The sequence below is a fragment of the Furipterus horrens genome, unplaced genomic scaffold (genome assembly GCF_987537825.1).
Source record: "Furipterus horrens unplaced genomic scaffold, mFurHor1.1.pri manual_scaffold_6, whole genome shotgun sequence".
NCBI classification, from domain to species: domain Eukaryota; kingdom Metazoa; phylum Chordata; class Mammalia; order Chiroptera; family Furipteridae; genus Furipterus; species Furipterus horrens.
Window position 1 is genome coordinate 135,822,982 of NW_028327176.1, and position 23,373 is coordinate 135,846,354.

Below are 23,373 nucleotides of genomic sequence, written 5' to 3' on the forward strand. Positions count from 1 at the left end.
CTAAAAGATGTAAAAGGGAGGCAAAAGAGACAACGTTAGTGTGATTTGATAGAAGAAAGACTCAACAGGCCATTTTGGCTTTGAAGATAGAAAGGGCCCAGAAGCCAGTGACTGTGGAGAGCCTTTGGGAGTTATAAAATGCATGAAAATGAATTCTACTCTAGATCCTCCAGAAAGAAATGCAGCCCTGCTAACATCTTGATTTTAGCCCAGTGAGACCCATTTTGGACATCTGTCTTATAGATTGTAAGAAAATAAATTTGTGATATTTGAAGCCGCTAAGGTTGTGGTAATTTATTACAGCAACATTAGAAAATAAATGCAGCTGGTTTGCAGGTGATAAGTGTATCTTAACCTGTAAGTGCAGAGTACTTCAGCAGAGTCAGTATATTTGCGAATGTTCCTGTGTAGACTACACTTGATGTGTTGATTTGTTCCTCATAAATATATGAAGATTATTCATAAATAGAAGATAAATAATCAGGAGAAATAATAATGTAAGTGTAATCATCAACATCAGAGTCAGAAATTACCCCTTCACGTGACAAAATACACATGAAAGGTTCCCATAAAATATTTTGTTTTGAGGAGATGCTGTCCAAATATTGAGTCAATGAGATCCATGCATATTTATATCTTTCAAAATCTATTGTCAGACATGGTCTAATTGTATTTGCCATAGTCAAATGCTTATTCCTTTAGCACAGTAGGCAATGCTATATAAAGAAGTCAAAGAAAGATACAAGAATATAATTCACTAATGTGTGCAAGCTCAATGAATATGGTAAAGACCATAACTAAAAATTGTATTTATTTATTTATTTAATTTTAGAGAAAGAAGAAGGGAGGGAGAAAAAGAGGGAGAGAAACTGATGTGGGAGAGAAACATCAATCAGTTGCCTCTTGCACACCTCCAGCTGGGGACCTGATTCACAACTCAGGCATGTGCACTAACCAAGAATCAAACCAGTTACCTTTTGGTTCATAGGCCAGAGCTCAACTGACTGAGCCACACCAGCCTGGGCAAGGCCCATAATTTTTTTAAAAATTACAGCTAAATGATACTTGAAAACTATTTGCTTTAATGAACCTTCAACATGTTCAAAAGAATTTGAAAACTACAGAACACTGAAGAAAGAAGTTAAGGATGACAAAAATAAATGGAAGCATGTGCCTTGTTCATGGATTGGAAGAATTAATATCATTAAAATTTCCACACTACCCAAAGCAATCTATAGATTCAACACAGTCCCTATTAAAATACCAATGACATATTTCACAGATATAAAACAAGTACTTCAAAAATTTATATGAAACCATAAACAACCCTGAATAGCCCCAGTAAGTATGAGAAATAAGAACAAAGTAGGAGAAATCACAACACCTCATATCAAACTATATTACAAGGCCATTGTAATTTTAAAAAGTCTGGTACTTGCATAAAAACAGATATATTGACCAAGGGAACAGAATAGAAAGCTCAGAAATAAACCCAAGTCTCTGTGTTCAATTAATATTTGACAAAAGGGGAAGAAGCATAAAATGGAGTTAAAATAGTCTTCAGTAAATTATGTTGGCAGATCTGGAGAGGCACATGCAAAAAAAATGAACCTAGACCACCAACTTACACCATACACCAGAATAAACTCAAGATGGATAAAAGACTTAAATATAAGTTGCAATACCATAAGAGTCCTAGAGAAAAACAGAGGCAGTAGAATTTCAGATATCCCACACAGTAGTAATTTCACTGATATAACTCCTAGAACAAGGGATATAGAGGAAAGAATAAACAAATGGGACTACTTTAAATTTAAAAGCTTCTGCACAGCTAAAGTAAACATCAACAAAATAAAATGGGGACCAACCATATGGAAAAACATATTTGCCAGTGATACCTCAGACAAGGGTTTGCTCCAAAATATATAAAGAACTTATGTGACTCAACACCAAAGAAGACAGACAATCCAATTAAAAGATGGGCAATAGACCTAAATAGACACATCTCCAAAGAGGACATACAGAGGGTCCATAGGCATGTGAAAGGATGCTGAATATCACTAGCCATCAGAAAGCTGCAAATTAAAACTACAGTGAGATACCACCTCACACTGGTCAGAATGGTCATCATTAATAAATCAACAAACAAGTGCTGGAAAAGATGTGAAGAAAAGGGAACCCTAATGCACTGTTGGTGGAAATGCAGACTGGTGCAGCCACTGTGGGAAGTGGTATGAAATTTCCTCAACAACTAAAAATGAAACTTCCTTTTGACCAAAGGATCCCACTGCTTGGTTTATACACTAAGAATCCTGAAACACCAATTAAAAGAACCTATGCACCCCAGTGTTCAAAGCAAGGCTATTTACAATAGCCGAGTGCTAGAAACAGCCTAAGAGCCCATCATTAGATGAAAAAACTGTGATACATTTACACAATGGAATAGTAAGCAGCAGAAAGAAATAAAGAATTCCTACCCTTCCTGACAGCATGAATGGAATTGGAGAGTACTATGTTAAATGAAATAAGCCAGACAGTGAAAACCAAATAAAATATAATCTTACCTAATACAGGAACCTAATGAACAATACAAACAAATGAGCAAAATAGAGCCAGTAGCACGGAAATAAGAAACAAACTGACAGCGACCAGAGAGGAGGGAGATAATGGGGGAAAGAAGAAGAGTCTAGTTAAAAGACCCATGGACATGAACAACGGAGTGGGGAATTGACTGTGGGAGTGGGGCTGGGTGGAGCAGGAGAGAGCAATGGGGAAAAAATTGGGACAACTATAATTGAACAACAATAAATAAAATAAAATAAATAAAAACAAAATTCAGAGTTCTTGCAGTTTATTTATTTTTAACTTTCAAATAGTTTCTTTTCATGATCAATGTTGTGAAACAAATAATAAGTGAATAATGGAGGTATTTTGCTGTGTTTAAAAAATGAGTCTGAATATGAAGATGGCTTTATTTCTATAGCTGAAATATAACTAGAATTTCCCAGCAGAGAAATGTTCTGCTTTTTTCTTCCTCTATCTCATCTGTGCCTTCCAGGCCTCAGGAAAGTTTTTCTGAGCATCAGTTCTACTGAATTCCATTCCTTTAATTGCTTTATTTTACATACTACAGAACAAAAGGGTATTATTAACCAACATCTAAAGTTAGGGGAGAAATGAAGTAATTTTGGGTCAGTGGCCAGCATCAATCAGTACTTGGGTAAGTAACCTCTGTCCCAATTACAGCTCCCTCTGCCAAACCTAGATTTTCCAACATCATTTTTAAATGACTTAGATGTGACAAATGCACATGCTCTTGAGCCCAGACTTTGTCTTGGAAAAAGGGACGTAGTCTTCTGGAGAGCAAAGGAAAAGAACATTGGTTGCTAATTCTAACTAGGAGTACAAGAGCGAAAGAGTATGTTGTAGCTAACTTTTAAAAACAGACATATGTATTTCTAAGCATTTGATCATCATTTCTGGTCTCTATCTCTAGAAATGGCCCATCAGGAAGAATATTATGAAAAGGGTGAAATGGGTTACCTGCCCATCTATATGATCATCTCTAGGAAGCAGAATTGTTCTCAAGGGGCCAGCATTAACCTCTGTAGTTCTCAGAAACAGAAGCAAGTGGCTCAGTAGGAGCAGATACCTCACATTGACAGGGGTCATCAATTTTTGATTTTTTACAATTTTACTAGGATAGAGTTTCTTAGAAAACCAAAAATGATTTCTGCTCTTTGTAAATAAGCTATTCTTAATGCTGATTTTAATTCAATATCTAGTTTTATGTAATTCTATTAATATTTAAATATTTTAAGAACTCAAGTTAATAAAAATTAATTATTTGAAAGAATACAGAATTTAAAGATATAATTTAAAAATGCCAGGTACTGTATCTATGTTAATGAATAAATACAGGGTTGGGCAAAAGTAGGCTTACAGTTGTGAGTACGTAAAACACAGATTTTATTCTTGTATTATTATTTATTAATTATTATGTTACTTTCCATTTGAAGAACTGTCAACTTACTTTTGCCCCACCAAGTAGTATCATATATTTCAAAGGAACTGACATCTGGTGAAACTATTTAGAGCTGAGAGCCAAGAAACTTGATTTGGAAAGAAACAATTTCCCCAGTGCAGCCATTGTCCAAGGCCAAGAGAGAAATGTCCACTTTGGTGTTTTCTTTCCAGTGCTTCTCTGTTACTCCCTGTTACCCTGGGCATGATAGAAGCAGCAGCCACACAGTACATTGATGGCTCTGACTTTCATTGTACCCCTATCTGGCTTCCAGGGCCATCATCCAGCACAGACTTAGGACAGGCAGAAAGGAACTAAATGAAGCTTTTTTACACTCTCTTGTTTTGCTCTGCCTTTTTGTTATTGCCTCAGTTCAAACATTTATTTTAATCAATTAAGATATATTGAATTCAATTTGAATTTAATTTATGAACGTCCAGTTACTGCTTTCTCTCTAATGAGGAAAAATAACTTATATACTAGAATACAGGTCAAAACCTGATGACAAGTATAAGAGAATTTTGGTTAAAATTTTCTTTCTATTCTCATAGAAAAATAAAACTATGCAAGCAATTGGCAGTTAATTCAAAAATTATATTTTTTGAGGGCAAGTACTACAGAGTACATGCTTGCCTGTTATTTTAATTTGTTTTAACCGTACATAAAGGAAATGCCATAAATCTTCTATAACAAATCTCAAATAAAGTGTTTATTCATCATAATATAAGGTTGCATACTCACCACCTCCTGGAGGCTTTCTCTACAAACATCTTAAACACAGAGCTTGTATTTAAGGCACCTCATCATATTCTTTCCAACCTTTTTCTACTCTGTTATTCTCCACCTTAAGCACCATTCATCTACTCACCCACGCTAGAACTTAGATCAGTTTTATTTTCTCCCATCACTTGATTTTTGTACATAAAATTGCTCAATACATCTTACCAAATCAGTTTTTGAAATGACTCAGAATCCCACCCTTCTCTTCATTATTTTTTTCTTTTAATTTTCATTATTGACACTATTACAAATGTCCCCATTTCCCCCTCCTTTCCCCACCTCCATGCAGCCCCCAACCCCCCTCTTCCCTTAGCTATTACCATGCTGTTGGCTACTGCAAATTAAAATGTCTCCATTCTTAGGACCCTGGATCATTTTCAGCCTAGATTGCTATAGCATATAGCACACTTTCTCATTCTCAGCCATGCAAAGCAGCTCAAATTATCTTTTTAAATGTAGATTTGACCATGCCACACTTATGATGAAAACTATTAAATGATTATTCATTACCTGTAAGATAAAGTGCCATTTGGAGGCCAAAAGTACAGTCCCAGTCTATGCTCTTTTAATTTTTCATTTTCATATTCCCATATACTAACCATGCTAAATTATTTTCTGTACCTTAAAAATCCATTTCAGGATTCTCAGATTGTTCATGCAGCTATCCTTGATCTCATCTCTTTTATTCCTTTTCCATCTGAAAAAAATTAAATACCCAAGCCAGGTAAAAGTGGAACTGTCATACATTTGGGCTATCTCTCTACCCTGATGCGTACTGATCTAGGTCCATTGTCTCAACATAATCATTAATAGCACTTCCTTTCACTCTCAATTCTGGTTTCCTGGATGATTCTCTTGACCAAAAATCACCTTCATTCTAAAACTTTTCTTTAGTTTTCTAGCAGCAAGTAGTTGTAATTAAAACATGAAATATTCCTGCCTGGTATGTATCACATAGTAGTATAAAAATTATGTATCTAAATATCCTGATGATGCATTCTAGCATAGCAGAAATTTCAGCTAAACTTTTATGTGTGCTTAGTGTGTATTAGACACATTTCCAAACTCATTATGAGTAAAATTTCATTTCTGGTTTACAATAATCCCTAAAGGAAGGCACTCTGATTACCCCCATTTTGTAGCTAGAGAAAGAGGGGCAAAGTAAGTTTAAATAACTTGGTCAAGGTCACATACCTGAAAAGGCTCAAGAACTAGTGCTGTCACGTAAACCAAGGAAATGGCTTCAACGTTTACATTCTTGTAATGTGCAATATACAGACTCATCTCATGTTAGATTCTTAGACCAAGTATCTAAGATGCATGATGAATGCCTTTGTAAGTGAATGGCTTTTAAAGAATGGAGAAATGTCATTTCAATTGCCCCACCGAAGTGAATTTATACAGCCTTAAATGATTGGTTGTGTCAAAATATGACCCATCCCCTCTTTTTAATTTCATAACATTTCAGTAATTTTGTTATATTAATTATCTTCTCCCTTCTTCCTCAACAGCAAGAACAGTAAATAACTACCATTGAAATTATTCTAATTATATAAATTATTTTTTGAAAGTTACAACTGGCTTTTCTACCCTTTCTAAACTTGGAGACTTTTTTGTTGGTTTTTATTTTCACTTACTTAATTGTTTATTTTATTAACAGTAGTAGATTAGGGATTGGTATGGTAGAGAAAGATCTTGAAATAATAAATTGAGAAATTAAATGTCCAAATTATATGTTCGCTAGGAAGTAAAGGAATCTCCAAGACTTTGACATCAGTAGTTGAAAGTAAGTGACTAAATCCCCTAAGTGGGTATTTTACCTTCCGCCTGGGAGAGAACCTGTCTCAATTAACAATTGGTGAATTCTTGAAGGGTTCAACAGAAAAACATGGGGATTTCTTACTTTTCAATACAATTAGACTTGTATTTTAAGTTTAAAGAAAGATAAGAAAATATTTATGAACACTCTGGAATTAAATGTAGTTATTGGTAATAGGAGAGATTTAAGAAGCTGAGCAAAATTGTATGCATTTAAGAACAATCATCATAAAACCTACCAATCTTCAATCCTTCCTCTCAAACTGCCGTCTGATTCCCTAATGATTTGTGTGTCTATACACACACATGCACACGCACACATACATCCCCTAACACACACCTGTACACACACCACACCCGCTCACACATCCCACTCACTCACACTCGCACATGCACACATATATCTGTATAAGGTTTTCTTTGGATCACACTGCAGGAAAAAGGAACTGCTATACCTTGAGTAATAGGAAAGTCTGTTTTTAAGCAGACAGGACCTCAGACCAATTAAACAAAGTGAGCTTTATGAGAAAAACATTAAGCGGACTCCTTCCTGGATTATTTTTCTAAAAGAAAAATTCTTTTCTAATTGATGCCTTGAAGCCTGTGCTGCAAATTGAAGTTTATGTCAAATATTTGGCAGTGCTTCAAGGGAAATTATTCAGTTCACCTTGATTCTCTAATTGAGACATTTAAGGGTGCTTTGCTTCTTTTTTTAACCTGGAAGTGTTGTGATGACATTGTCTACATGGATGTTTCAACTTGGGTTCTCACTTCTTTTCTTGCTGAGTGCTAAATTGTTTTTTAGTCTTTCTGGCAATCCATTATTTTTTTCCTCCCCACACACTGTTGAGTATTTGTCCTTGAAGATTTGCCAACTGCAGAACGCAAAGAAAATGGTATATTCAATTAAAGTGGGGCAAAACGCAACTGTCAAATAAAAGTCATTAACCCCCTGAGTACCATAATTTTTGCTATATCTGAAAGGTCTCTTCCCAGTTCCTTAAACCCTAGCCATTCCAAATTCCCTTTCTCTCTTTTAAAGATACTGCTTATGAGACAGTTTGACCATCTATAATAGTGATGTCTGTAAAATTTTTCAAATTACGATGCAAGTGAAAGTAGCATATTTACTAGACACGTTTCAGAATGAATAAATAGTTTATTTGGAAGAATAATTGTTAATCTTTATATTTTAAACTTTGACTTTATTTTTATTAATTCTTTCATTCACATATACTTATTTCCAACTACTTTCCAGAACTGTGCTTATTTACTGGACAGACAACATTGAATCAGACAGGAAAGGTTACTGTCCTTATGAGTTTACTACCTAGTGAGACATACCAGCAACTGGTAAGGTATGGCCTTACCTACAACAATTATAATTCAAATGGAAAAAAAAAAATCAGACTTGTGTGAGAAGAAGTGATCTTGAGAGAGCATTTGATCTCACTCTAAAGGATGGAGAAAAGGGATTACACTTGAAAAGGTCTTGAGGCAGTTGCCTTCCCTGTGGAAGATACAGCTTGTGTGATACAATGAGTAGGAATCAAGATTATTGATAATGATGATGAGGGGGAGCAGGATGATGATAACAAGGATGAGTACAAAGATAGCTAACATTTATCAAGGGCTTCCAATGTATTTTTTTCTGGTAGTTTACAGTTATATGTTAAAGAAAACAGTCATTTAATTGGTTTTAAAAATAAGGAAATGCCTTACCTCTTATGTGGTCCAAAAGTAGGGAACTCCTCATAAATTAGGATGATCAATAACCCAGGCGTTTTTGTCTCTCTGCCACTCAACTCAGTGTGGTGAGTTTGTCTTTGGTTTGGCTCCACTCATTGTTGCAAAAGGACAGCTGCAGTTCCAGACATTATAACTAGATATGAAAATATTCAGAACATGACACTTTCTCTGTCTCATCTCTCTTCTTATGAGAGAAAAATTCTTTTCAAGATGCCCCAAGCTGACTTTCTCTCCTGTTTTATTAGGCAGTATCAGGGCATAGAGTCTATTTATAAGTGAGACATTAAGAAAGGGAATGGAATTCACCAGTAATGTGATGAGATTAGGGATGCAAATTGGAAAATCAAACCACATGATATCCTGAAGTATCTGCATACCATTTTAATGCAGATACTAAAAACTCTAGGTAAACATCTTAAAGGGGCTTATTAGTCAAAATATATTTTCAATTTAAAAATCAATTTATCTTAATTATTTCATAGTATTTATTATTAATATAACTGTTACTTAAATTAGTAAACATGAGTTTTAAGGAAATTATAGTAGTTCATGTATTGTCTTAAGTTTATTTATGCAAAGTACTTTAAATCTGAAGAAAAGCAGGTATGTGCTGTTGGAATGATACATGGTACCTTTCTTGCCATTCACTGTGGCAATACACAATATATCATATTGTTTCTAGTGACATGAGAAATTAAGCATAGAATAAATTGAAAAAAGAAAGAAAACAAATTATCAAAAGGGAAATCTTTGTACTGACTGTACTGAACTACCATTTTATCATATTGATGATAGTATAATTATAATAATAGTTATTTTTAATTGAGATATAAATATTTGGCAGGTGTTAGACATTTAGCATCTTAGTTCTCATAACATCATATGTGCAGTGCATTTTTATTCCCATAATCTTGGGTTCAGAGATTTATATACAACTAGCCAGTGAGAGAGTCCAGCAATATCCACATTTATCTGTCCTACTCTAAACCCATTGCTTCTAATACACAAATATTCTGCCTGGTATTGTTACAGAGTGAAAGGGGATTCTTTCACATGGCACCTTGGTGTAAAACCCAACATCTAGTGTTGAGGAAAACACGTCTTTATTTACAATATTCCAACCTGGGGAGGGCAGTGAGCACTTCAGGTCAGAGCCCTGTTCTCCCACGGGACCCAGGACTTCCCTTGCTTCCCAAAAGGCTAGAAACCAAAAACATGCCCAGAAGTTCCCCATCCCTTATCTGTCATATGTCTCCTTCAGGATCTGGGGTACGATTTCATCAGCCTCTGTATAACAGTCGAGGAAAATATGTGCTTGGTCCTTTCAAACCACATGGTATTCTCCTTTTCAAAGCAGCATGGAGTTCTCTCCTTTCCAAGCCTCATGGAGTTCTCCTCTGCCCTCCTTGCAAACTGTGGGGATCTCCTCTCCTCCTCTAAAATGGTTGCCACCTTATTTTTAAACCCCTGACTGCATCCTGTGATGCAGTGGGTATGGTAACCAGTTCTGACCATTCACAGACTTTGTTCAGGCTCTGTATGCTCTTTCCACATCATTTCATAGTCAAATTCCCTCCCATCTCCTTGGAAGAACCAAAGCTATTTGCATAACTAAGACACTAGCTACTGGCCATAGTCATGCAAAGGCATCTTAAAAGCTGTTCCCTTTTCACTATCCCCCAACCTGCAGGCTTTGGGGATTTTGGAGACCCCTACTCTGTAACAGTATTATGTCTTGACACTGCAAAATCCCTGAGATATCAGAATATGGCTTTAACAATCAATGGGCTTTTATAAATTCCATTAAGAATTTCCACCTAGATCCAGCTGTGAAAAGCAAAAAGCCAGAGGAATTTTTTCTGACCTGAAATAAACAGCTGGAGAAAAAGAGATCTTAAGAGGATCACGCAGGAAAATATTTTGGCACCCACTTACCCCGGGCTCAAGCTGAGTGAGGGCAGAGAGGAGTAGAGATGCTTGGGGAGAATTTGGGGCAGTGGTGAGGAGAGAACTGAGGGAGAAGCTGACCGGGTCCCAGTGCTGGCTCATTCCCCACACTGCAGACAGACTGTTCCCCTCCAAGTGGCATCAGCCTGAGGGGAAGCAAAAGCCCCACCCACAGGAATATCTGCCCCACCCTCGGTGTTTAAACCTGATGGCTAATCACAGATTGAATAGATTAACAATTAAAGGAGATAGACAAAGGCAGTAGCTCTCTAGTAGTATCCAACAGGCTGCGTAGGCCCAGACTGGTACACTATCTGATGCCACCAGGGGCAGATCCAGGAAGTGCAGATCAATCTAAGAAGCAACAACAAACAAGAAGAGTCACAAGAATGGGGAGATGGTGAAACAATCCTCCATTGAAAGGAAAGGAGGGATCCCCAGAAAGAGTGCTAAATGAAATAAAAGAAAGCAAACTATCAGACATGAAATTCAAAACATGGATTATAGGGAAGCTCAATGAGATCAATGAGCTCAAAAAAAACTACAAAGAACTCCAGGGAAACTACAAGGAACTTATTGAGAATTACATCAGCAAGAAAAAGGACATAGAAGCTATCAATAAGAGCCAGAAGGAAATGAAGAATATGATCTCTGAATTGAAGAACACAATAGAAGGAATTGAAAGCAGGCTAAAGAAAGCAGAATTGGATCAGTGAGCTAGAGGACAACATAGAAATAAATTCCCAGACATTGCAATAACAACAACAACAACAACAACAAAAAAAAAAAAACTGAAAAAAATGAAGAGGTTTTAAGACAGCTGCAGGACAACATGAAACATAATAATATCTGTATCATAGTAATACCAGAAGGAGAAGAAGAGGAGCAAAGGATAGAAAAATTATTTGAAAAAGTAATAACAGAAAACTTGTCTAACTTGATGAGAGAAAAAGTCATGCAGGTACAGAAAGCACAGAGGGTCCCAATGAAGATGAACCTCAACAGACCCACTTCAAGACACGTCATAATTAAAATGGCAACATTGAAAGACAAAGAGAGAATCCTAAAAGCAGGAAGAGAGACAGCTCATAACAAATAAGGGAGATCCAATAAGGCTATCAGATTTCTCAACAGAAACACAACAAGCCAGAAGGGAATGGCAAAAAATATTCCAAGCAATGAAAAACAAAGGCCTATACCAAAGAATACTCTATCCAGCAAGACTCTCATTCAAATTGGAAGGTGAAATAAGGAGTTTCCCAGACAAAGAAGGATAAAGAATATGTCTCCTCCAACCCAGCATTGCAAAAGTTGCTAAAGGATCTCCTTTAAGAAGAAGAAGAAACAGAGAGAGACAGAGATGAATACAAGTACAAAGGGGGAAAATGACAATGAATAATTACCTATTAATAATAACATTAAATGTAAATGGATTAAATGCACCAAGCAAAAGATATAGAGTAGCTGAATGGATTAGAAAGCGTGACCCACATATATTCTGTCTACAAGAGACCCACCTTAGAACAAAAGATCTACACAGACTGAAAATGAAAGGATGAAAATAATATATTTCAAGCAAATGGAACATAAAAAAAAAAGCTGGGGTAGCAATACTCATATCAGAAAAAACAGATTTCACAGCAAAGACCATAAAAAGAGACAAAGAAGGACATTTCATAATACTTAAGGGAAAAATCCATCAAGAAGATATAACCCTCATAAACATATATGCAGCCAACATAAGAGCACCCAAATATGTAAGGAAATTTTTGAAAGACTCCAGGACAGATATAGACAGCAACACATTCATAGTAGGGGACCTTAACACCACATTGTCAACAATGGACAGATCATCGAAGCAAAGAAACACCAAGGATATTAAGGCATTGGACAACACTCTAAATCAAATGGACTTAGTTAATATATATAGAACTTTTCACCCCAGATAAGCAGAATATGCATTCTTTTCAAGTGCACATGGAACATTTCAAAGATAGACCACATGGTAGGACACAAAACAAGCCTCAACAAATTCAAGAAAATTTAAATACTATCCAGCATCTTCTCAGATCATAATGGCTTAAAACTTGAAATCAACCTCAAGGAAACAACTCAAAAAAATTCAAACTCATGTAGAATGAATAACATGCTATTAAATAATTAATGGGTTAACAATGACATCAAGGAAGAAATCAAAAAGTTTCTGAAAACAAATGATAATGAATGCACAACGACCCAAAACCTATGAGATACAGTGAAAGCAGCCCTGAGAGGAAAGTTCATAGCAATACAGGCCTACCTAAAAAGAATAGATGAATCTCTAATAAAAAATCTAACCCTACAGCTACAAGAACTAGAGGAACAACAACAAACAAAACCCAGTGCGAGTAGAATGAAGGAAATCATCAAGATCAGAGAAGAATTAAATGACATAGAGACTAAACAAACAATTTAAAAGATCAATAACCCCTGGCTGGTGTGGCTCAGTGGATTGAGTGTCCGCCTGCGAACCAAGTGTTGCATGTTCAATTCCCATCAGGGCACATTACTAGGTTGCACGTCAGGTCCCCAGTTGGGGGCACGAGTGAGAGGCAACCACACAGTGATGTTTCTCTCCCTCTTTTTCTCCTTTCCCCTCTCTCTAAAAACAAACAAACAAACAAACAAATAAATTATTTAAAATAAAATAAAATAGAATAAAATATTTAAAAAATAAAAATAAATAAAAGATCAATAAAACCAGTAGATGGTTCTTTGAAAAGATAAACAAAATTGACAAGCCTTTAATCAGGTTCATCAAGAAAAAAAAGAGAGAGCACCCAAATAAACAAAATAAGAAATGATAAAGGAGAAATCACAACTGATACTACAGAAATACAAAGGATTATAAGAAATTATTACAAACAACTGTATCACAAGAAATTTGTCAACCTAGATGAAATGGATCAATTTCTGGAAACATAATCTTCCAAAATTGAATCAAGAAGAAGTAGAAAGTCTCAACAGACCAATAACAATTAGTGAAATTGAAGCAGTAATGCAAAAATTCCTGGCACACAAAAGCCCTGGACCAGATGGCTTCACAGGTGACTTTTACAAAACATTTAGGAAAGAACTAACTCCTACCCTTCTCACACTATTCCAAAAAATCCAAGAAGAGAGAAAAATCCCAAACTCTTTCTATTAAAACAGTATTACTCTAATTCCAAAACCAGTTCAAGACACAACAAAGAAAGAAAACTATAGGCCAATATCGCTGATGAACATAGATGCTAAAATCCTCAGCAAAATATTGACAAACAGGAACCAGCAACACATTAAAAAGATCATACACCACGATCAAGTAGAATTCATCCCAAGGATGCAAGGATGGTTTAATATTCACAGATCAGTAAACATAATACACCACATAAACAAAATGAAAGACAAAAACCACATGATCATATCAATAGGTGCTGAAAAAACATTTGATAAAGTACAACATCCATTCATGATGAAAACACTCAGCAAAGTGGGAATAGAGGCCAATACCTCAACATAATAAAGGCCATATACAAGAAACCTGAAGCCAACATCATACTCAATGGGCAAAAACCGAAAGCTTCCCTCCTAGGATCAGGAACAAAGCAAGGATATCCACTCTCCCGACTCCTATTCAACATAGTCTTGGAAGTTCTAGCCACAGCAATCAGACAAGAAAAATAAATAAAAGGCATTCAAATTGGAAAAGAGGAAGTAAAACTGTCATTATTTGCAGATGACATTATAGTATACATGGAAAACCTTATAGATTCCATGACAAAACTACTCAACCTCATAAGTAAATTTGGCTAAATAGCAGGGTAGAAAGTCAATATTCAGAAATTAAAGGCATTTCTGTACACCAACAATAAATTTCAGAGATAGAACCTAGAAGAAAAATCCCATTTACCATAGCAACAACAAAAAATAAAGTACCTAGGAATAAACTTAACCAAGGAGGTAAAAGACCTGTACTCAGAAAACTACATAACACTGAAGAAAGAAGTTAAGGAATATATAAATAAATGGAACCATATACCATGTTCATGAATGGGAAGAATCAACATCATTAAAATGTCCATACTACCCAAAGCAATTTATAGATTCAATGCAATCCCTATTAAAATACCAATGACATATTTCACAGACATATCACAAATACTTCAAAAATTTATATAGAATAAGAAAAGAGCTCAAATAGCCACAGAAATCTTTAGGAAGAAGAATACAGTAGGAGGAATCACAATACCTTATATCAGACAATCCTACAAGGCCACAGTAATCAAAACAGTCTGGTACTGGCATAAGAACAGACATACAGATCAATGGAACAAAATAGAGAGCCCAGAGATAAACCCAGGTCTATGTGGTCAACTAATATTTGATAAAGGGGAAAGGAACACAAAATGGAATGAAAAGAGCCTTTTCAACAAATGGTGTTCAGAGAAGTGAACAGGGACATGCAAAAACATGAAACTAGACCACCAACTTACACCATACACCAGAATAAACTCAAAATGGATAAAAGACTTAAATATAAGTCTTGGCACCATAAAAGTTCTAGAGGAAAACATAGGCAGGAAAATTTCAGATATCTCATGTAACAATATCTTCACTGATATATCTCCTAAGGCAAGGCAAATAAAGGAAAGAATAAACAAATGGGACTACATCAAACTAAAGAGTTTCTGCTCAGCAAAAGAAAACATCAGCAAGATGAAAAGGAAACCAACCATATGGGAAACTATATTTGCCAATGATACCTCAGATAAGGGATTGATGTCCAAAATATATAAAGAATTTATACGACTCAACACCAAGAAGACAGACAACCCAATTAAAAAATGGTCAAAGGACCTGAACAAACACTTCTCCAAAGAAGAAAATCAGAGGGTCCAAAGGCATGTGAAAAAATGCTCAACATCATTAGCCATCAGAGAAATCAAGTAAAAACCACAATGAAATACCACCTCAAAGCAGCCAGAATGGCCATCATCAACAAATCAACAAACAACAAGTGCTGGCGAGGATGTGGAGAAAAGGGAACCCTAGTGCACTGTTGGTGGGAATACAGACTGGTGCAGCCACTATGGAAAACAGTATGGAATCTCCTCAAAAAACTAAAAATGGAGCTGCCTTTTGAACCAACAATTCCATTATTAAGATTATACTTGAAGAACCCTGAAACACCAATTGAAAAGAACCTATGCACCCCTATGTTCATAGCAGCACTATTTATAATAGCCAAGTACTGGAAACAACGTAAGTGCCCATCTGTAGATGAGTGAATCAAAAAACTGAGGTACATTCACTCAGTGGAGTACTATGTAGCAGGAAGATAGAAGGAAATTCTACCATTTGCAACAACATGGATGGAACTAGAGAGAATTATGCTTAGTGAAATAAGCCAGGTAATGAAAGAAAAATACCATATGATATCACCTATTACAGGAGACTAATGAACAACACAAACAAATGAGCAAAATTGAACCAGAGGGCATAAGCCTATGATCTCATTACCTGTGTGATTGTCTAATACAACAAGGATGCCAGCCTGTCAAACCAAACACGCTGTTGTACAGAGACAGCCAACTGACCTGGAGTCTGCAAGATTCTTTCCCATGTGGGAAGGCCACCCTCCGCTCCACACCACCACTCTTATTAGGGATTTCTGGACCCAAGGGCAGTTAGGACAATGACCATGTTCAGCTTGAAGCAGCTAGAGGAGCATGAGACCTTTGCCCATTGTCCTTTATAAGATTATAAAGGGTCTTAAGTCTGAGAGAGGGAAATTGTTATAAAAAAGTAATTAATTAAATAAAAAAATAATATAGGATAGGGTGAAGCCAAGGAATTTATATACACAACCCATGGACATGAACTAAGGGTGGTGAGATTTCTGGGGTAGGGGGGGTACTAGGAAGAGGGGGGCAAAGAGCAAAAAAGTTGGAACTATTCTAACAACATAATCAATAAAATATACTTAAAAGAAAGAATTTTCACCTAAAATTCATTTGTCAATAAAAAACTTGAAATGTTTATATTTCTGCCCTCCATCAATAAGCAAAGCACCCTAATTTAAGTAGATTGGCTATTATTATACTTTCATAGCAATTTCACTTCTAAAACCTTGTTACTTCTATTTTATTTTCACAAGTTTATTTCTCTAAAGGTTGAACAGAATATGAAAAGACTGTTGTTCTCTACAAATCTTCATGCTTCATGTTTTGGCCTCAGAAGAGCAAACTTTTCCTACAAGAAGGTTGAAGATATTTCTGACTTTGGGTAGATCACCCTTGTCTTTCTATTTTATTGTTTTGATATATTTTTTTTACAAACTTTTACATGCATACTCACCAATGCACTGCGGGATGAGGCATCTTTCGGTTTACTCTTCTGAATAGAAATAATAACACTATTCTACAAGTAACTTCAACTGGGCTAAACAAAGTTAATAAGTAGATGTTTTTCTAGGTTATTTTCTTTTAAGCCATTGCATTCTCTGTTACACACCTGTTCCGCCATGGGTTTACTGAAAATATGACTGTGCTGGATGATCCCACTGCCATTTCCATAGGAAGGTAAGGGTATTTCAAGATACAGAGAAGAAAGATTGAACAGGTAGTGCTTTAGGATAGATACATAGAAAATATTGGGCTGTATTTTCCTCACCCAGAGGAAGCCAAACTTATAGGCCCTCATTCTCATGATGCCACACAGCTAGAATGATTTAGCAAATAAAAATATAAGACACCTGTTAAATTTGAAGGTCACATATAAAATGAATAATCTTCTAGTATAACTATGTCTCACCCAAAAGTTGAAATGTGCAGAATAATAACCACCTAGTACAAATGCAGTAGAGGCCCTTACCATGAACCACCTAAGGGTAAAACTGGGAACTTGTCATTCTCACAGCTTGTTATAGTTCCTGGTATATAGTGAAGACTCAAAAGCTGGGTGGTGTCAGTGATAGAAGAAATAGGCACAGTGATAAGAGAAGAAAGTGAGGAGGGAAAATAAGTATTTGATGAAAGTCAGTTGAGCTGATGAACTTTCTCAGATTTTGTGTAAGGCTTTAAAGACAATATTACTTATTTGCACTACCAAAAAGAAGCAACTAACAAAAGACATCTGAGAACCTAAAAACTCTGGGATATGATACTGCATCAGAAATTATCAATGCTGACAAATCTTCTATGATGTATCATTGGCAAATATGATCTCCAAAATATATAACAACTTATAAGACTCAACACCAAGAAGACAGACAATCCAATTTAAAAATGGGCTAAGGACCTGAACAAACACCTTTCCAAAGAGGACATACAGAGGATCCATAGATTGGTACAGACACTATGAAAAAAGTATGGAATTTTCTCAAAAAAAAAAGTAAAAATGCAACTGCCTTTTGATCTAGCAATTCCATTGCTAGCATACCCAAAGAATCCTGAAACACCAACTCAAAAGAACTTATGCATGCTTATGTTTGTAGCAGTGCTATTTACAATAGCCAAGTGCTGGAAACAGCCTAAGTGCCCATCAGTAGATGAGTGGATTAAAAACTGTAGTACATTTACACAATGGAATACTAAGCAGCAGAAAGAAAGGACTCCTACTATTTGCAACAACATGGATGGAACTAGAGAGAATTATGCTTAGCAAAATAAGGCAGGCAATGAAAGAAAAACACCATATAACATCACCTAATACAGGACACTAATGAACAACACAAACAAATGAGCAAAATAGAACTGGAGGCAAGCAAACAAGGAGCAGACTGATAGTGACCAGCGGGGAGGGAAGAAAGGGGGAAAGAAGGGAAAGTAGTCAAGGAACTAGTATGAATGACCTATGGACATGGACAATGGAGTGGGGATTGACTGTGGGAGAAGGGGTGGCAGGGAGCAATAGGGGAAAAAATAGGACAACCATAATAGAAATAACAATAAATAAATTTAAAAAAATTATCAACACTGCTAAATGTATGACCAACTTCTTAATGTTAAAAAAAAAGACAGAATACCAAGAACTGTTCAAAAAGTGGATTCCTTTTTATGCCACCTAAAACATCCTCAATTACATACTACCTTAGCATTTTTAATGAATATCATAAAAGCTATTGCTTAATAACCAGATAATTCACTTGACTAAGTCCTTAACTAGCAGGAACTAACTCAAACATAATCTAGTATAAGTTTAAGAAAAGCAGAGCTTTATTTTTTCTTTTTTTTTCTTTGCAAATATTAGAGAAATGTATACTGACAATATTATTAATTCTTGTGATAGTTTATTCTTTCCTATGTGGAATTCAGAATCTGGGCTGAATAGTTCATGCATTTTCCTTATGTGATGTGTTTTGATTTGTATCTTTTAAGATGTAGAACCAGAATCAGATGGACTCATGATGTTTCCTAGTCATCCATAGCTCCTGTCACTATCTCTGTTAAAACATGTGACATGTTATAGATGGTTAGTTCATAAATCTATACAGAAAATACCCTAAATATATCTGCAACAGCAGAAACAACTGCATGTTATGGCTGACTAAAACTCACACATTCTTTTCATAACAATCTGTGATGTTTGTCTGAACTAATAACCACATGCTATTTGAACTCTGAGTCTTGGAAAATTGTCAGAGCTTAAAAAATAAACAGATGACTGATAATGTCTGAATATTTGTGGGGAAAATTGTTCACAGTTTATGAGTTCTAAATGTTGTTTCAGTAGTTATAATTTATATAGGCAGCATTTGCCTTTAATTAAGAAAAGAATAAATCACTTAAACTATTTCCCCACATGTTTGTTTATGGTATTTCAATATAGTGCTAATAATATGCAATATGAATAAAGTCTTAGAAGACTCTTAATACCAATTAAGTGGGAGTCAGTTTTGATTGTGGTGATATTAGGTACAAGATATGTTAAACAATAGGGCAAGGTCAGAGAACTCTGAGTCCAGAAACTTAACTCTCACTATTTTTCTAGGTCTCGGTTTCCTCAATTATATAAGAGAACTGATTTATTTATTAGCTGTTGAAAATCAGTCCCTGAGCAGTGAGGATGCCCAACTGCCAGTCCCATGGAGATGCTCTATAGCCCACATCAAAATGCCAGTCACAAGACTGAGTCATTTTATAAGAAGATCTTCTAGTCCAGGTGAACTCCATCAGCTGACTCCACCAAGCCCTGTCAAAATTATACATTTGTAAGCAAAATAAATGATTGCTTTTGTGTAATAGCCTTGGCATTTTGAGGTAGCTTGTTGCACAGCTGTGGATAATTAGAATAGTTCTATGCTTGGTGGCTGTGGAGTTTTGTACTGACTGGAAATTTTCACTTTATGCTACAGATTCTAACCAAAAAAAAAAAAAACAAAAAAAACAAAAAAACAAAACAATGGTATCTTAAATCCTCAAGTTACTTCAAAGTCCTTGTTAAAATAAGCAGCATGTTGTTATTGCATTTAAAAACAAATTGATGACTTTACAGTACAGATGAAAAACTGAAGACAAGACACCCAAGTAACTTGTTCCAAATCACACATTTAATAAAACTAAACTTGGTTCATTGGTCATGATTTCATATGTAGTTGTTTTTTTATCCCCCAAATGTTGTCTTTCTTACAATCCCAAATGATTTCATGAGCGATCTTTAGGCTATTTTTGAATCACCTGAAGTTGTAAAAAAGTGCTGCACTTATTACTATCACCCTTTTTCTGGAGAGTTCAAAGGCTCATTAGTTTCTGAAAGGGATCTGGAGACCCCAACCTCTACAACCTCAGACTCTTTGTCTTGCTTATTTGGAAAATATAAATCTAGTTTTTCCTCATAGAGTGAGTGATCACTGTTCTATAAAAAAGGAGGCTATAGGCTTGTCTGTACTACATTGAAAAAAAAGTCCTCTATTTCTTGTGAGCCAAATTATTTCACCAGAAAACTTGATAGCTTTTGTGGAAAATACTTTTTAGTAATAGAGTTATATTTGCCTAAGTAATTTTTTTTTACCTCTCTATCAATAATCATCCAACCAACAATCCTGATTATAAAAAATTTCTGAATTTTCTTGCTTTCTCTCTGTTTCAGGCCTGTTTCTTTAATCCTGTGTGCTTCCCATATCCTTCCAGGCATTTTATTTTACATTACAAAAAAGCAATTCCTACTTATTACTCATAACTAAAAAAAAAAGCAAAAAGAAATATATTTTATATAAAACTAGAATCAGAAAGTAAGTTAATAACCAAAACACTCAGAAATGTAGAATATTGGGAATTGGTTATCTGGTCAATTATTCCATGTTCCACGATAGGTGTCTAGACGTCATAGCAAGCAATGGTGAAATGTTTAATTAAATTATTACCTAATGTAACCACAACAGCAGTCCCGGTGAGGACAAGACTTTGTGGTATCATGAGAGCACTAGGATAAGAAACAAAAGGATGAGTCACTAAAGGATGGCAGAGATTGCTCCTAAGTTTTTAGATAATTTAAAGAATTCCTATTTTCTTGTATTGAGGCACAGAATGAAGCTGAGAGTTCCCTGTGGAAATATCTCACTTCTTTATCCACTGGGCTGCAAGTTTCTTAATTAAGTTCAAACAAATTCAGCCTTGATATAGGTTTTTTGTAAAAGTAGGACATTAGCCAACAGAATAAATTTCAAAAATTGGCATATTTGAGACAAATCAAAACACATAGAGGACCTCCACATTTTTTAGTTCATTCCCAACTAATAATCCCTGAGAAGACTGATTCCCCTCCATTACCTTCAGGAGCTATTGGCTGTTTCTCCTTTGCTTAAAGATGCTGGTATTTCTTTACCTGGGATAGCACACTTGTAAAGGGGACCAGTTCTCTTGCCTCTCTCCTCATGGCTGTTAAGTCATGTCATTGAACTGGGAACTAGCTTCGTGAACACTTTGAAATTTTTTTATAAAAAGAATTGAACTGTAAATTATTCTGTGAATAGAATATTCAAGTATTGAGTTAATAGCACTCCACTTAACAGTGATTCTGATTTCAGTAAATGGCCTTCTGCAATTGATGGTTCCAAATTTCCTGGTTTGAACAGTGCAGAGCCCTATGGTGGACAGAAAATGTTGCATTGGCAGATAGCCTCTGGTGAAAAAAACAGGAAGATTTCAAAAACACCAAGACCTTAAAATGCTGCAAAAATGTTTCTGTGTGAACTGTTATCCCAACCTCTGTATATGTTTCAGAGGAGAATTCAGAACACATTGTGTTAGTTTCCTAGGTCTGTCATAATGAAATATTGCAAACGGAGCAGCTGAAACAACAGGAATTTTTGTCTCACAGTTCTGGAGGCTAAAAGTCTGACCTCAAAGTACCAGCAAAGCTGGTTCCTGCTAAGCCCTATGAGGAAGATATTCTATGCCTCTTTCCTAGCTCTTTTTTTTTCCTGTCAGTTATTGGCATTATTTTGCTTACAGATGCCTTCATAATCACATGGTGTCATCTCCATGTACCTGCTATCCCTTTTTATAAAGACACTAGTCACATTGCATTAAGGCTTATCTTAACGACCTCATCTTGTTAATCTGCAAAAACCTTTTTTTCAAATATATTCACATTCAAAAGTACTTGGATTAGGACTTTAACATCTTTGGAGGGGATGCAATTCAACCCATAAAACCAAAGATCTGAAAGACATTTTGGCAAGTAAAACACCAGTATATTTTTACACTATGTTGCTGGCTAAAATCCTTGTTTCTGGTTATTAATGTCCTAGACTTTAATATGCAAGGAATATAAAACACTTTCAATTTTCTTTCAGGGAAGAATTTGGTTTAGATACTCTTTCAATGTCTACTTCTACCAATTCTCTCCAGTTAGTTAGTGTTAAGCTTTGTATCTTAAAAGAAAAAAGGCACAATTTAATGTATAGTGACTTTCCCCATAACTGGAAATCAGTTGATATTTCTTGATTCTGGATATAGAAGAGGAAATGAATTTTGGTAAGAAAATATATGGTGGAGAGAGTTGAAAATCAGAAATGAAATAATGACTGGTTACATATGAATAAAAGATGTGCTAAAAGAGAGGGCTACAGATAGTGAAGTGAAGGTGAGAGTATACCAACATAAAGATGACTAACACATTGTAGAGGTGTTTTGTATTGAAATTAATATACTTTTAAAAAGTAGTGGAAGAATATTACAATTTTTTTCCACTACCACTTTATTAATGTTAGTGATTTGTCTTAGACCTACATAGTAGACAATCAGGCAGCATTTGTTAAATGGGTTAATTAGTTAATCCATTTCTTAAGTAAAATACACAATAGTAAATCTGTTTTTTCTTGGGATAGTAAAACAATACAGATAACTAAGTGAGTATAATTAGAGAATTATGATAAATCATCATGTAAACTGTTGATGGTTTGGATGGAAACACAGTTGGGAAAGTGGGAGTCTGGATGTCATAAGGTCATCAATATTATCCACATAAGGGGTTTTCTTAATGTTGTAAACACAATCCAAATCAGTTGTAAAATAAACATATTTTTCAATGAATAAAGCTAACTGAATTTTATTATGCTAGTTTATAATAATTGATAAAAACACCAACATTCCCCTTTTAGTTCAGTGTTTAGTAATACTACACCTTTAAGAAAGTGAATCAGATATGAATAGATGTATATTTACCATAAAATTCTAATGAAGAAATATTTAGGTATACTGTTATATTTCTTCACTCTGCATTTCAACATTATAATGTTAATCAGTACAGGCAACAGAACAAATTCAAACAAAAGAAGTGAAAATAAAATTAATTTGTCAATATTAGCACAGTTTCTACTAATTATAATGGTTTTGACAGGGTTTTTTTAATGTGTTTCCTTTATGAGCGATAGTATTATACCTATAAAATACAGATAATATTCTTAGTTATTGGAGCTTCTGTTCTTACTTTGAATACACCATCTGATGACGTTGTGAAATCTTCCTTTCAGATAGCTTCTTACACATGCATATCTAGTGAATTTGCTTTTACTTCCCATGTGTATCTAT